General features: G+C 42.3%; 1 protein-coding gene across 1 annotated transcript in view; it reads right to left on the bottom strand.

Annotated features, from left to right (window-relative positions):
• CPEB3 (cytoplasmic polyadenylation element binding protein 3) overlaps positions 1 to 16,524 on the bottom strand; it is a 178,373-nt gene that overhangs the window by 4,002 nt on the left and 157,847 nt on the right. The gene's annotated exons all lie outside the window — the stretch shown is intronic.

The following is a 16,524-nucleotide window of genomic DNA, read 5'->3' as shown; positions in this document are numbered from 1 at the left end:
TCTTAACCTTCACTCGTGTGTCTGTGAAGTGTGTGTAATTTATACACAGATGTGCACACATATCTGCATATCTGTAAAATGGGTACAACAATGTCCGCCTCCAAGGGCGCTGGTGAGGCTTAAGAGAGGCAGTGCGTGTAAACGCCCCTGAGTGGAATCCGGAAGGCCAGGCAGCACCTGGCCATGCGGGGCGAGAGAGTGCGGGGCAGGGAGAGGAACCAGCTGGGACAAAGGCCACAGCAGGCAAAGGTAGGGCATGTAGTTGGGGAACAGTGTGGTGCGAGCCAGGCGGAAGGGGATGAGTCACGCTGGCTGGCCAGACGGGCCGAGATGTGATACCACAGCGAGGCTCTGGGCCTCTGTGTTTCAGTGACAAGGCTTCCAAAAGTCTATCAACTAAGCGCCGTGTCCAGAGGACTAAATGGGAAAGCCGAGGGGACTAGTGAAATGCTAAGCTACTATAATCATTGAGACTTTCTTATTTTTTGGACTTTATTGCCTTAATCTCCCCCCATAACTGGAAGCTTCACTAGAGGAGAGCTTTTCTTCACAGCCCTTCAGGAGGCATTTCATAACTGAAATGAAGCAATGCTGTGTATGTGGAAACCAAAAGCAAGGAAGAATAGAGTTACCAGAGTTTTCCTCATGTCCCCTTCCTAGAACCTCAGAAAAGGGACATCGTTCATATTTTCATCTCGAATGTTAGAAATTAGCAAGAAGGTGGCAAGTCTGTGATAGGGCCCCTTCCCACGCAGCCCTCCAGAGCCATTCTGGGGGAAAGTGACCACTGTGGCTATAGAGATGAGGACCCAGGGCTTTCTGACAGGGGCTAACTGCCTGGCCATTCAAGCTGCCTCTGGGTGCAGCCGGGAGGGTCTAGCAGGGCACGAGGCAGGGTACAGGAGAGGGGCAGCAGGGCGGACAGCCCCCCCGCAAGGGGGCCTACCTAGGATCAGACACTCTACTTTCCTGGTGCCCCCCCCCCTTTGGAAGGCCCCTCTGCTGGCCTCCTCCGAGTTCTGTCTCTAGCCACGACTCCAGTCCACAGGACTGTCAGCCAGCCCGCCTGAGAAGACCTGTATCGGTTCTTTACCCAGGGGAAAAGGGCTCTGGTTCCCTTCCCCCAATTTCCCCCTCCTCAACCTGACAAGTTAGTAAATGGGCTTCAAAAAAGTCTCAACTCACACTCTACCTGGCCCCCACCTTTACTTATACTTTCTTCTCACCTTCAATGCTCAGCCCACTCAATTTTATGTACCCAATGAGGCCAGGTCTTTCTTTTCTTTTTAACATAAAATTAACAATTTTAAAGTGACCATTCAGTGCCATTTAATACATTCACAGCGCTCGACAACCACCACCTCTATCTGGTCCCCAAACAGTTTCATCCCCCAAGACCCGGTACCTACTCAGCAGTGATCCCTCTCCAACCCCCGTCAACGGCCAGCCCACCTTCTGTCCCTAGGGATTTAGCTACTCTATAGGAACGGCATCACATAGTACGGTGACCTTCTGTGTCTGATTTCTTTCACTTATCGTCATCATACAGTGTTCAATCCGTGCTGTATCTTGCAGCAGGATTTCATTCCTTTTTATGACTGAATAATATTCCAGTGTGTGTGTGTGTGTGTGTGTGTGTGTGAGAGAGAGAGAGAGACAGACAGACAGATACACACACACACACACATTCTGTCTATCCATTTGCTCATTGAGGGACACTGGGTGGTTTCCACCTTTTGGCTATTGTGAATGGTGCTATGAACATGTATATACATATATTTGCTTGAAAACCGGTTTTCAATTCTTTTGAGGATATACCTAGAAGAAGAACTGCTGGGCATATAGCAATTCTGTGTTTAACTCTTTGAGGGACTGCCAAATCATTTTCCATAGAGGCTGTACCATTTTACACTCCCACCAGCAAAGTCACAGGGTTCCAGTTTCTCTACTCGTTAACACTTGTTTTCTATTCTGTGACTCACCATCCTAGTAGGTGTGAAGAGGTATTTCACTGTGGCTTGATTTTCATTTCTTTACTAACTAATGACACTGAGCATTTTTCATGTGCTTGCTGGTGTAGATCTCTGGAAAAAGGTCTATTTAATATGAATGTATTAAGTGGTCTGGATTGTTCACTTTAAAATGGCTAATTTTTTATGACTTTAACCTCAATTAAAAAATTAATTTAAACTCTTAAAAATACTAGAGGGGGAAAAACCCACATAACTAACTATATTCTATTATATTATCATTTTTATCCCTAAACATAAGTAACCTTTAAAAAAATCACCAAAAGGTCTCTCTGTGCTACACTTGAATCTCCTTCATTGCTCTTTTCTTATCTGTATTATAAATGGCTATTACCATTCTTGAAGTGAACAATCCCCTGCCCATTTTTAAATTGTATTGTCTTTTTGTTGTTGAGTTGTGAGAGCTCTTTACATATGTTAGATACTAGACACTTTCATCAGACATATGATTTGCAAATATTTTCTAAATTGTTTTACTTTGTTGACAAGGTCCTTTGATGCACAAAAGTTTAACTTTGATGAAGTCCAATTTATCTATTTTTTCTTTTGTTGCTCCTCCTTTTGGTGTCATGTCTAAGAATCCACTGCCAAATCCAAGGTCATAAAGATTTACCTGTTTTCTTCTAAGAGTTTCATGGTTTTAGCTCCTGTATTTAGGTTGATTTTTAATTAATGTTGTATATAGTGTGAGGCAGGGGTCCAACTTCATTCATTCATTAGTTTGAATGTGGATATCCAGTTACCCCAGCACCATTTGTTGAAGAGAACTGCTCTTTACCCATTGAATGGCAACCTCGTCAAATATGAACGACAGGCCTAGCCTTCCTTAACTATTTCAGTCCCCAAGGGGTCTATTCCTTCCTCCTTTGAGCTTATTACTCCATATTGCTCCTCTGGCATTTCCTGTCTATAGTAGTTCCTTGGTCAGCATCTCTCCTGAGTTTCAAGCAATTTGATGACAAAGTCCTGGAGCAAGACAGGAGAGCGGGTGGTCCAGAGGTGGTCTTCAGAGACTGTGGACTCCTGGGGGAATGGAGCTATTGGCTTATGAGAGTGTATCAACTTGGCCTGATCTCCTTGCATCTGAAAGCCAAGAAGGAGTCCAAATGGTGGAATGAACCCCCTCTGTCCTGAAGCTAGAGGACTACTGGTAGACACAGGACATTCAGGGAACTGCTTTTCCACCTCCAGTCCATGAGCTGAAGACCACATTGCTTCTACCACCACGCAGATCCCTATACTCAGGGTGCTCCAGAAACCAGATCTGCGCCTCAATAAGCCTAGATCAGAGTCTGAACAAACAGAATTCACATTCAGCAAAAGAAAGCTGCTGGAGAAGAAAGACAATAGCCATTTATAATACATACAAATATAAAAAGAGCACGTAAGGAGATTTAAGTCTAGCACAAAGGAGACAGTCTGGTAATATATATTTTAAAAAGGTTACTTTTGTTCAGGTATAAACAAGGTATTGTGGTTATATGAATTTTTCTTTCCTCTGTTTCTTTTAAGAGCTTCGATTATTTTTTTTTAAGATTTTATTTATTTATTTGAGAGAGAGAGCGAAGGAGCAGGGGGAAGGGGAGGGACAGAGGGAGAAGTAGACTTCCAGCTGAACAGACAGCCTGACACAGGGCTCAATCCCTGGGATCATGACCTGAGCTGAAGGCAGACACTCAACTGATTGAGCCACCCAGGCGCCCCTGAAATCAATTTTTCTTAATTGAGGTTAAAGTCATAAAAAATTAACCATTTTATTTTATTAACTTTTTTTAAAGATTTGAGAGAGAGAGAGAGAAGAGAGAGAGGGGAGGGACAGAGAGAGAGGAAGAGAAATCTTCAAGCAGACTCCCTGCCAAGCACAGAGCCAGCCGTGAGGCTCGATCATGACCTGAGCCAAAATCAAGAGTCAGACGTCTAGGGGCGCCTGGGTGGCTCGGTCGTTAAGCATCTGCCTTCAGCTCAGGACGTGATCCCAGGGTCCTGGGATCGAGCCCCGCATTGGGCTCCCTCCTCTGCTGGGAGCCTGTTTCTTCCTCTCCACTCCCCCTGCTTGTGTTCCCTCTCTCGCTGGCTGTCTCTCTGTCAAGTAAATAAATAAAATCTTAAAAAAAAAAAAAAAAAAGAGTCAGACGTCTAACCATCGGAGCCACCCAGGCTCCTGTGAGGGTTTCTTAAAGGCACTCCCAAACCATTTGTAATTTTTGCTGTACCTTAATGCTATCTACTATTACATGATGTTTTACTTGACTATCCAGATTCTGTTTTTCCCAATACACAGACATGTAGCTATTAAAATAAAAATGAGGGTTTCTCTGTTACCAATAAACTGTAACACATGGAGACACCAACCCATTGGGATCATATTACTGATCGACACTTCCATTATTAAAGTCCAAATATTACAATGCTATGCAAAGCCAGTCATATCATGAAATAGACCTTCTGCTTTAAAGGGATCTGCAGGTACAGGAGATGAAAACTTCCTACAGAGGGACACTGGAGTCACACAACACACCTAAAGGAGATGGCCACGCCCAAGGATGCTGACAAATACGTGGAACTTCTTGATGAACCATGATACCCATTAAGGATAAGAAGGGCTGAATGAGGATAAGCAGCTATAAGCTGGATAAAGGGAATAATATATTTAGAATGATATAAACAAAGAGAAAGCCATACCTGAACGAACTGTTCTCAATGCTGACACTGTTTTGTATCTAATAAGCTACAGAAAATATTTCTTTCTGCAGTTTTTTTGATATCAGTCAACAAAATGACCTCCCAATAAAATAAAGCAATGACCGAACAGCTCTTGGGGGCAGCGGGGAGAATATAAACTATTCACAGATCCAGAATTCCCTCTCCTTGGGCCTGAAAGGTTGTAGAAAAGAGAAGAGGGGCATTAGTCAAGGTAAAAGCTCAGTTTGAGTGATGTTCTAAATGTCCTATTAAGGACAACTAAAGAATGGTCCCTGCTGTAGTCTGCCCCATGGTGACAGGAACCACCAAATTAAGTCTGCCAGATACCCAGCCACCCCAAGGCAGGTAAGGCACGCTCACAGGGGGCTGGAACTTGAGTAGAAGCAAAGATTTTAGATAATGGGGTCAGAGCGGACAAATTGGAGAAAGAGGCCAAGAGGTATAATTTAATAGGGATAGATGAAAAGGCTTGCTCAGAAGTCAGGTAGGCCATTTTTTATCATCGGGAATAACATACTCCCTGGAAAAACCATTTTATTTGGTGTACTAAAGCTTTAAAACATGATGTGCTCCTAATCTCCCTGGCATGTGTCACAGAGTACATCTACCCATGCCTAAAAATCACAGTAACCTCATTAACATTCCCACCGAACATGGTGTCTTTACAGTTGCTAACGCAGGTCCTCTACCAGCAGGCAATACAAAGATTGTATTGACATAAATTTTTAGTGTTTCAACAGACCATGAGCTGGAATCCTGCTGTTTAGAAAACAGATGACAGATGCCTAGGAAATTAAAGCAGTGATGTGAAAATGGCTTTTCCTTAGCAACAAAGTTATCCACAACCTTCCAGATATAGCAAATTCACAGTTATTAATTTTAGAAGCAATCTGGGGTAGATTTAAAGAAATAAATGGTTTGAATTTTCTTTTTACCTTTCAAAGGATGGGACTTACTATTTTTCATATTCTCAAGTGTGAGGGGAAGGAAGGTTTTAAAATCGTCCTTGTGCCTTTCCCACAATTCCGAGTGTGCTTATGAGTGCTTATGTTGCCACCTTTGCCATATGTCTCTGGAGTGCGGAGAGATCTGTGAGTGCTCTGTTTCATGAAACAAAGAAGGGCCAGCTGACAGTATCCCGTGCAATCCATAGATTCACCCCCTAGTCTGGTCTTGTTCAGCGCTGCTTGGGAATGGGTCTGGGGGTGAGGACGTGTTCTAGTAGCAGAAGAGTGTATCACGTGGAGAACATAGGGTAAGAAAATTCATTAAAGATCTGTGAAATGCATAACTGCCAAGGCATCACCACCCTCCCAGAACGCAGAAGTGCAGAGCGCCCTGGCTCTATCCATTCACCGGCTATGTCATGGTCTTCAGGCCTCAGTTTCTCCTACCCCATGAGAGCTGTGCACCAGCTCTTCCAAGTGAGAATCAGCACTCACCAACAAACTGCTAATTGACTAATACTATCGGACTTCTGGGGTTAAAGAACTTGAATGTCCTACTGAGATAACTACTTAGAAAAATGGGGGTGATACTTTCCCCATTAGTATTCTCACAAGCAGCCTCATTGCTCAAATATAAGCAGGAAAGAACAACATTTAATCATTCTAAAGAGTCTTCAAATTAAAAATTATCCCAATTCCAAGAGAGAAGACATAAAAAGAGATAACAGGACAGGAGCGATCAAGGTTCAAGACTAGGAAGGAGAGACAAGACAAAAAGGTTCCATGCTCTTCGGAGAAGAGGGATAGCTTTCTTTAGATGACCCAAACTCCATTTAAAAACTATTTCTAGTCAAAGGCTCTGAGATACCCAGAGCTTCAAAACAAGCCCAGGAAGGATTAGTTCAGATGACATATGAACTCACTTCTGGGTGCTGCTTCCTCTCAAAGGGTCAAATCAAACATAGCTCTAGCTACAGCTGGGAAGTTTTCAAGCCAGATCCGGCAGGGGCCAAAGGCAGCGGCAGAATAAAGGCTGGGCTGTCGGAGCCGCAGGCTAAGGCTGAGGCAGAACTAGTCCGAGAAGGAGCCATGAGGACCTGCCCATCTTTTGCTATTGAGTCATCGTATATATTCCAGCTGTGGCTGAGGACAACGTGTAGTATCATCGGCATTTCTGTTCGTATGGTTACTGGGTCGTATTAATCTTCATGCAGGCTAAAAATATAAAGCCTTTGATAGTCTGTAGCTAAAATTCAGGCCCCACATGTTTCCAGGTAAGAGAGAAAAAAAGATTAAATATGTGAAGTACTTGAAGTACTTGCAAAGGAAGGTGCAATGGATAACATCTCATTAAATCAAAAATGGGTTATTTTAAAGTATGCTATTCAAAGCAAATATTATGCGCTATGGCTTCACTATCACAATGTTCCTTAAATAAAAGTATCAGAAAGCCCCAAATTAGCTAACCGAAAGGCAGTCTCTCTGGTCCTCTACGTTCAGCTAAAACAAAATAGTCAAGGGAACGTTATTTGTCAAAGGCATATTGATTTCAAAACCACTGATTTCCCTTCTAATATAGATAGAGACTGTTATGTCAGAGAGAGACACTAGATAATCTCAAGTAATCAAAAGACAAAGGACTATAAATACTACAGGGAATTATCAAACACAGCTTCAACGTCCCACCACCAGCTCTGGCCAAGCAGTAGTTCTTCCCCTGCCTCACCCCAAATCTCTGTAGACAGAAAATATATGCCCAGCAACCCCATTTCTGGCTATTTAGTCAAAAGAATTGAAATCAGGCCCACGTTCCCTGCAGCATTATTCACAATAGTCAAGATGTGGAAGCAACCTAAGTGTCCACAGATCAATTAATGGATAAAGAAAATGTGTTATATCAACATACAATGTTTATAGCAGCACCATCAACAATAGCCAGACTATGGAAAGAGCCCAAATGTCCATCCACTGATGAATGGATAAAGAAGATATGGCAGATACACACAACGGAACATTATTCAGCCATGAAAAAGAATGAAATCTTGGGGTGCCTGGATGGCTCAGCCATTAAGCGTCTGCCTTCGGCTCAGGTCAGATCCCAGGGTCCTGGGATCGAGGTCCACATTGGGCTCCCTGCTCAGCAGGAAGCCTGCTTCTCCCTCTCACACTCCCCTTGCTTGTGTTCCCTCTCTCGCTGTCTCTCTCTGTCAAATAAATAAATAAAATCTTAAAAAAAAAAAATGAAATCTTGCCATTTGTAGTGACGTGGATGGAACTAGAGGGTATTACACAAAGTGAAATAAGTCAGTCAGAGAAAGACAAATACCATATGACTTGACTCATATGCGAAATTTAAGAAACAAAACAGAGGAACATATGGGAAGGGGGAAAAGAAAAAAAGGAGGGAGGGAAACAAGCTGTAAGAGACTCTAAACAATAGGGAACAAACCGAGGGTTGCTGGAAGGGAGGAGGAAGGGGATGGGCTTAACTGGTGATGGGGATTAAGGAGGGCACTTGTGATGAGCAACGGGTATTGTATGTAAGTGATGAATCACTAAATTCTACTCCTGAAACCAATATTACACTACATGTTACCTACAATTTAAATAAAAATTTGAAACAACAACAAAACTCCAAACCACCACTACATACATATTAAACTTCTGAATTTGAGCGTGAAGAAGCAGCTGAAAACATAGTATTTTCTCAACTGGCTTTCCTAGAACATTATTTCCAAGAGATGATAAACTTCAGAAGAGTTCCGTGATCAAAAAATTTATGAAAAACTGCATATTGTTTCCTTCTTGGGTCTTCACAATGAAGACTGGTATATAAAAGATTCTAAGAAGTCTTAGAATAAACCTGTCTATTTAACTTTCTTCAAGAAAGCATTTCCAAACTCATCTGACTCAGAAAAAGACTTAAAAAAAATAAAATAGATATTAAAATCAAAAGGGACTCATGTTTTACAGAAAACAATTTAGGAAATGGTGGTTTAGAGGAACTAATTTTAGGGACAGATTGCAAGGCAGGCCGGACCTGCCTACTGAGAGCTCCTTCTCCTGTTCAAAAACTGAGATAACCAACCAACGTACCCCTGTCCTGCCTGACATATTTAACCCCTTTTATCTTGTGAAATTCTAATTAGATTGTCTAATGAGTATCTTACAGAAGAGTTCAAATATTAGTCATGGTTTCATGTAAATCAATGTATTCTCAGTACCCCTGTATACTGACAGAGTGCTTTAAGTTTCTAAAATTGCTTTCATTAACACACACATACACACACCCAGACACCCACACCCCTATGTATTCTTCCGTCAAGTTATACAGTAAGTGGTTTAGTGAGGACCAAACTCCAGATTGGCTGATTACAGCCTATTATCCTTTCTAGTAGTAAAAAGGTCTCTGTTGGCTGAGTTGGCAGACTTTAACCAACGTCTGCTGCATGATGCATTTCAAGTTATAAACATCTAACTTACAAATTTCTAGGAAGGGGCACCTGGGTGGCTCAGTCGGTTAAGTGGCCGACTCTTGATTTCAGCTCAGGTCATGATCTCAGGGTCATGGGATTGAGCCTCCCCATTGGGCTCCATGCTCAGCTTGGAGTTTGTTTGAGAGTCTCCCTCTCTCCTTCTGCCCCTCTCCCATGCTCTCTCTCCAAAATAAATAAAAAAAACTTTTAAAAAATTGCTAGGAGACAATATGACCAAGTTGTGGTAAACAATAGCTGTGTGTGGGGGGAACCCCTCAGATTTTTATAAAGAAATTGTTCATATCAATCAAATATGCTTTTGTTAGACTAAAGGAGATTTAACTGATTCAATCTTTATGAATTTTCTTAGGACCACACAGAGTAGACAAAAGGGTAGAAAATGGCCATGTAAAAAGATTACCTTTTTTCTAATGATCTCATTTTTCACACTACAAAAATCTTTCATATGTGAGTGACCTAGCCTTGAGTTATAAAGAAAACGGAATTTAGCAGGGCTTTCACGTCCTAAGTGTTCATTTGGCATCACTTCTAAAAATACCATTAAAACAGACAGAATGAGTACAGGTGCCCTCTTTTGCCCTTAGTGTACTTAAATACTTTAAACTGTTTCAGTTTTTCACAGAAACACTATTCACGGATTATAAGCAAAATTTAATCCTAACCTTCTATTCAACTTCAGGTTCAAAATCTTTTCATTATCAGAGAAAAGATACTGGTAAAAATACTTCTTTCTGGACAGGACTTCTTTCTTTCTTCAGCCGTTTACATGGAAAATGCATTTAGGTGTTTACATCTATAAAAGGGACTTAGGAGTCTCTGTGTGTGTCTTGACTAACACCCAACCCGCGTGTCGGCAGATTAGCAGCTGTGTTAATTGTGTGTGTGTGTGTGTGTGTGTGTGTGTGTGAACTTCAACTATTTCATTCTCTATATTAAAGATCCTTAGCAGAACTAAGTAGGTGCTTTAAAGGAAAAAAAAAAGAGAGTCAACAAATTGGCCTTGGATGCATGATTAGGCAACTGCCCAATTTAAATACTGGGCTCGGCAATAATACAAATCAGTATCTACACAGCCAAATCACCTTCCAAAGCGCTCCTTCATCTGTCATCGTTTATCAGCACCACAAACTGTAAGACAGACTGGGCTTCTTACGACTACTGGAAAATGAAATCAATAACATCAATAAAATCAAGCCTCTAAAAGGTGGTAAATTGTCCAAGGTCACACCATTCCTGGGGGAAGAGCTAGGAGTGTTGACTCAGATCTCACAATTCCCAAGCCAGAACAGAACACTTTTTCGCTATCACCATAGCTCTCTGTGTAGCCAGGACACGGGTGGGCATGGGGTGTACCCCCTCTAAGATACTGATGGCCATGCCCCAGAAATGCCACACCCTATTAGTGTTCTAGGGAACCTGTTACCCAGGAGAACATATCACATGTCTCCTGCGTGCCAAGGCAGAAGATAAATGAGGCGGGGCGCCTGGGTGGCACAGTCGTTAAGCGGCTGCCTTCAGCTCAGGGCGTGATCCCGGCATTATGGGATCGAGCCCCACATCGGGCTCTTCCGCTGGGAGCCTGCTTCTTCCTCTCCCACTCCCCCTGCTTGTGTTCCCTCTCTCGCTGGCTGTCTCTATCTCTGACAAATAAATAAATAAAATCTTTAAAAAAAAAAAAAAAAAAGAAGATAAATGAGGCAACTCACTCATTTATTCATCTAAACACAAATAATTAATGTGTGTCCACTACGTGTCAAGAATTAAGTGTTCAGTAGCTTACATGAAAGACACCAAGAACTGCTGTGCTGGGCATCACACAACCTTAATATTGTCAACACAGGGACAAATTACCAATTGGCTGATAACTGGTGAATATTTGCCATTAACATATGCCTTATGTAACCTTTAAAGTATTTATTTCAAGATGCTAATAATGTTTCCTTGGAAGTAAAAACAAGCATAAGTTGTAGGTATCATTTAAAACATTTTTTAATTTTTTTATTTTCCCCACTTGTGTCATTTATAATAATTATGTTTCATAACAAGGGTCATTATAGCACTTAAAATGCCAAACATTTCAATCAAATGCTATAATCCAGTGGAGCTGCACTGGTTCGCACTCACTTGTAAAAGGTTTCATATGAAGACAACATAAAAGTGAAAATCCAAAGCAAAGCAACTGCAAAAAGACACAGAAAATTTTCCAGCTCATTTGGCTAATGTTAAAAATGACCTACAGACATATCAGAAACGCTTGATAACAAACCCCAGATGTGCTCTGCTCTCTGTAGAATATGTTCACCTGGGAAGTTATATGAACTACTGAAACATATATAAAACCCACAAAGGACCTGTAATCTAACTCAGACATCCCAAATATAAGGTCTGTGGAAAAAGGACTTCATGAAAGAAGTGGGTTGAAGAGACATTGGACCCTGGGTGAGCCCAAGGTTCTGGGAGGGAGTCCCATGAGCAAAGGCAGCTCTGCCCTGAATTGACAGGTTTCTTGACAGTCTCCAAACCTCTCCTAGAGTCTCACTTGTTGCAAAATAAAGGAGGTTGGACCACGTCATGTCTAAAGTTAGTAAGTCCAGCTTTAATGTCAAAGAACATTTTTTGACATTCTAAATTTATTACATAAATGAGTGTTTTTTTTTTAAAGATTTACTTATTTGAGAGAGAGCAAGAAAGAGCATGCATGTGTGTGCGAGCAAGGGAGCAGGGGGAGGGGCAGAGGGAGATGATCTCAAGCAGACTCCCGCTGAGCATGGAACCCGATGTGGAGCTCATTCCCATGACCCTGAGATCATGACCTGAGCCAAAATCAGGAGTTGGAAGCTTAACCGATTGAGCCACCCAGGTGCCCCACACAAGTGAGTGTTCTTCTTTTTTAGATTTTATCTATTTATTTGACAGAGAGAGGGACAGCACAAGCAGGGGAGCAGCAGGCAGAGGGAGAGGGAGAAGCAGGCCCCCCACGCTGAGCAGGGAGCCCCATGCAGGGCTTGAACCCAGGACCCTGGGATCATGACCCGAGCCAAAGGCAGACGCTTAACCGACTGAGCCACCCAGGTACCCCCACAAGTGAGTGTTCTTAATGAAGTAGAAAAGGAAAGCTGTGCAAAGTGCCCTTTGGTGGGCAGCTGGTTATGCCAAAGGTTGCTATCTAAGGGCTTCCCATCTGAGCTACCTCTCAGTCGACACTCATTTATTCATCTAAAAACAAATAATTAATGTGTCCACTATGTGTCAAGTATTAAGTATACAGTAGCTAACATGAAAGACAGTCACTGCCCTCATGGATTGTATAGTCTAACAGAGTAGATGGACATTAAATGAAGCAATATTTCATTACAGAGGTATTTAAGGCCACAAAGGAATGGTAGATGCTTTATGACAATGATCTGTAACAGACATGTAAGCTCCGCTGAAGAAAGGATTCCTAAAAATATTATAATTACGCTGAGACCTAAAGGAAAAGTAGGTATTAGGCAGGCAGAAGAAACAGTATGTACAACGACCCTGAAAAAGAGAGAAAAAGGCCAGTTGTGACTGGCTCAAGATGAGGAAGAGAGAGCTCAGGCAAAAGAAGTGTGTAGTGCATGAAGGGTCATGTAGGCAGGATTAATGAAGGATTCTGACCTTTATCCTAATGGCAGTAGGACATAACCAAAAGGTTTAAAGGAGGACATTATGATTTTAAAAAGTCACTCAAGGGGCGCCTGGGTGGCTCGGCGGTTAAGCGTCTGCCTTCGGCTCAGGGCGTGATCCCGCGTTATGGGATCGAGCCCCACATCAGGCTCCTCTGCTATGAGCCTGCTTCTTCCTCTCCCGCTCCCCCTGCTTGTGTTCCCTCTCTCGCTGGCTGTCTCTATCTCTGTCAAATAAATAAATAAAATCTTAAAAAAATAAAATAAATAAAAAAAATAAAAAGTCACTCAAGTTTTTATGTAAAGAATGTACTGGAATTGGCTAAGCTGAACTGGGGAGACCAGTGAGGAGCCTCCTCTAGATATCCAGGTGATAGATGAGAGTGACTTACTCCAGGATACTTGAGAGCCTTCCATGCTCGCTTCTGGTCCTTGTTCTCCCACACATCAGCCTGATCTACTCTATACAGTTACTGAGCACCACCCATGTGCCAAGCACCCCATTCAGACCTCTGGGCACATTGGCAGAATCAAGATCCTGGCAGCTCTGTCAGGAAGTACCATCAGAAGCCCCTTCCACCTCTGTGAGTCCTCCCATCGCTAGCCAGACCACCGCAAGAAGTCTGTGGTGTGGCTTTATCAGCCAACTCCGGCAACACACATATTCTTGGGGGACTCTAATTACAGTTATAGCGTCAGAAGCTTGTCCCTGCAGCCTGGGCTACCTTGTTCCTGTGACTTCAAAGAGTACAGGTTAAGTAAGGAGGATCCCCTCCCTCTAATAACTAAGTAGGATAAGTGCAGTGCCCCCACTCCGTCCCCCCCTGGGGGTTACTGTTCCGTTGGTCCTCCTACCGCAGGCTTGAAGGCCGTACATTACAATACCTCTTCCTATGTTCTAAATTCTACTGTGGTGATGGCTGCACAACTATGTAAATATGCTAAAAACTGTTGACCTGTACACTTAAATTGGTGATTTGTATGGTATGTGAATTATATCTAAATAATGCTGTTACCAAAACAAAAAATAAAGATGCCATCTCTTCCTTAAAGAAGATGGCAGTAATGATGAGTGAAAGGACAGCAGAGATATGAAAGTCCCGAAGCTATAGGACTGACACTTCCCACAGATGTTGCATATTGACATATTTTATTTTATATTCATAGGCAACCCAAAAAGTCTCTAAGTCTATGAGAAGAAATCGAATCTATAAAGGTTGTATTTTCTCTGTAGACCACTCTGCCGGGTGATGGGTATTAAGGAGGGCACACGTGGTGATGAGCACTGGGTATTATTTGCAACTAATGAATTACTGAACACTACATCAAAAACTAATGATGTGTACTATACGGTGGCTAACTGAACATGGACCACTCCATCTAAACACTCAGCCAAGGAGCAGCAATAACAACAACAATAATAAATACATAAACATTTAAATTCTCAAAAGAGATGTGTTTTTCGAGAAAAGCTGGTTCCATACAAAAGAGGTAAAAGAAATACACCAAATTCTTCTTCATGTACCTCCCACAGTTTACCTAGGAAAGGTGCAACCTGAGAGCACACACCTCTAAGAGTCCTAGAACTTCCGGGTTCCTGGCATTGCTGCTCTGCAGGTGGCCCTCTTCTACTCTCCATATGGGGCTGCAAATAGCAAGGAAGTGCCCCATAAATTGCTATCTGATTGCACTGTATCTGCATTCATAATGATGCAGACAACAAAGGAAGTTCCTTTGACCAGAAGGGTAACAAAGGTTGATGCTGTTTAAAACAGTCAAGGTCTTGGTTTAAAGGCAACTGTAGGCTAACATAAGAAGGAAGGAGAGTAGGACTGTAGCATCTTGGAATTTGCAATAGTAAGGGAAAGGGATTATGGGTACAGGAAGATATCTGCTCCTGACTTTTAGGACAAGTTCCAAAACCTTAGCTATGAGACTATTGCTAAAAACCTAGAGGGTTATTCAGGAAAGAAGGTTGTGCCTAATAGAAATTCTCTGTAGACAATCAAGAACAGAGTGCCCAAGAAACAGAGCATTACCTAAGGAAATACTGATGTGATTATATATAATTGGGGATCTCTGGAAAGCTCAAACTTAAGCTTTAGGAGAAAGATAAACAAAATTAAAACTAGGGATGAATTTTAAAAAGCATCTAAGAAGGGTGCAGTTAACATGCCAGAGTCAAAATGCCAGAGTCAAAAAAAATGCCAGAGTCAAAAAAAATAAGGTATTGCTGGCTACATTCAAATTAAGAAGAAAACAAGAGGACAGAGTAACAATTTGGGGGAAGGGAATGTAATGTTCACAGAAGAACAGTGAAAAAGGAACCTATTTCAGGATGGAAGCTGGCTTTTATCTCTTGTAATGAAGAAAGTGGTCTCCATATTGGGCAGGGAAAACAAAGAGCACGAAGATGGAGCTGGGAGGCAGAGGAGAGGAGGGACTGTGCCACTTGTAATGATTTCTAATTCTCTCCCTTAGACGATTCTCACCTCAGGGCATTGCAGAATGGACAGGTCCCTTCCAGACACCATTATTGCTTTATATATATATAAGATATAATATATAATTGCTTATATACATATGTATCTACATATGTGTAGTTGTATATATTGCTTCCTCTTCCAGGTTTCCCACAGGGCTATTCCTCCTGCCTTCATTACACATGGAAGCTCAGCATGCAAGTGGCCTACCCAAAGTCACAAAGCCCACAGGGAACAGGACCAGCTGTAGACCCAGCCGTGTGACCAGTGCTCTTTTCACTAACCATCTGTCTGTTCACTACATCTTCAGCGAACAACTGATAAAATTCAAGCTACATAATATTAACGACGTCAGTATTAAGTGCATTTGTAGCAAGACAAATACTGTGAACCATCAAGTGCTAGTTACTAAACATCTATCCAAAGGTCGTATAGCTCTGGCTGTTCAATCCTCAAATCGCATTTACTCTTCAGACCATCCCCGGGAGGGAGTTATAGATGAGGACCCAAGGCTCCCGGCATTAACTGACTTGGGGTCACCGTGGACTCACGCAGCAGAGATTTAAAAGCACTGAAATCTATTCTAGCTCTAAACTCCATATTCTTTCCACTGCACCTGGCTGCTACTCTACATGTTTATCAAGGACTACTCTACAAGGTGGAACGACAGCTGACCCAAATGCAGTAGGCAGAAAATAGTCAATGACTTTCTCGAGTCCTCAGAAGTTTGATGTTCCAAATACATTTTCATAAGTGTGGCCTATGATCATGCTCACAAAAGCAAAGCCACCTTTCTCTTTTTTACCTAGGTCTAACTCTTGTGGGAAGAAATACTGAGGACCTGAGTATAGCAGGGGAAGGAGTAGGGGTGGGCAACAAAACAAATAGCATCTGAATTTCCTGTGATTTTAAAAGGTGCTCAAAAATCGCCATATTCCCTGGGGCAAGTGTACTTCCCTCCATTAAGGAATAGGCCAGGAGGTTGTTAGCCTGGGGGCAAAGGGAAGATAGAAGCATGGGGAAATGGAGCCTTCTCTATCTCCCTAGTACCACCTCCTGTCCAGTCACTACTTCTGGCTTCAGAAAGCACAAAGATGAGAATCTAAGGCTCTTCAGGTTAAGTTTATGACCTGGGATCACCAGTGGTAAGTGCCATCGCAGTCTAAATGTTTGGTGTCTAAAATCCGGTGTTTCAGACTCACAAAAGCACAGGG

This window comes from Ursus maritimus, unplaced genomic scaffold (genome assembly GCF_017311325.1).
Source record: "Ursus maritimus isolate PB19 unplaced genomic scaffold, ASM1731132v1 scaffold_7, whole genome shotgun sequence".
NCBI classification, from domain to species: domain Eukaryota; kingdom Metazoa; phylum Chordata; class Mammalia; order Carnivora; family Ursidae; genus Ursus; species Ursus maritimus.
This window is presented reverse-complemented; position numbering and strand designations above follow the sequence as displayed.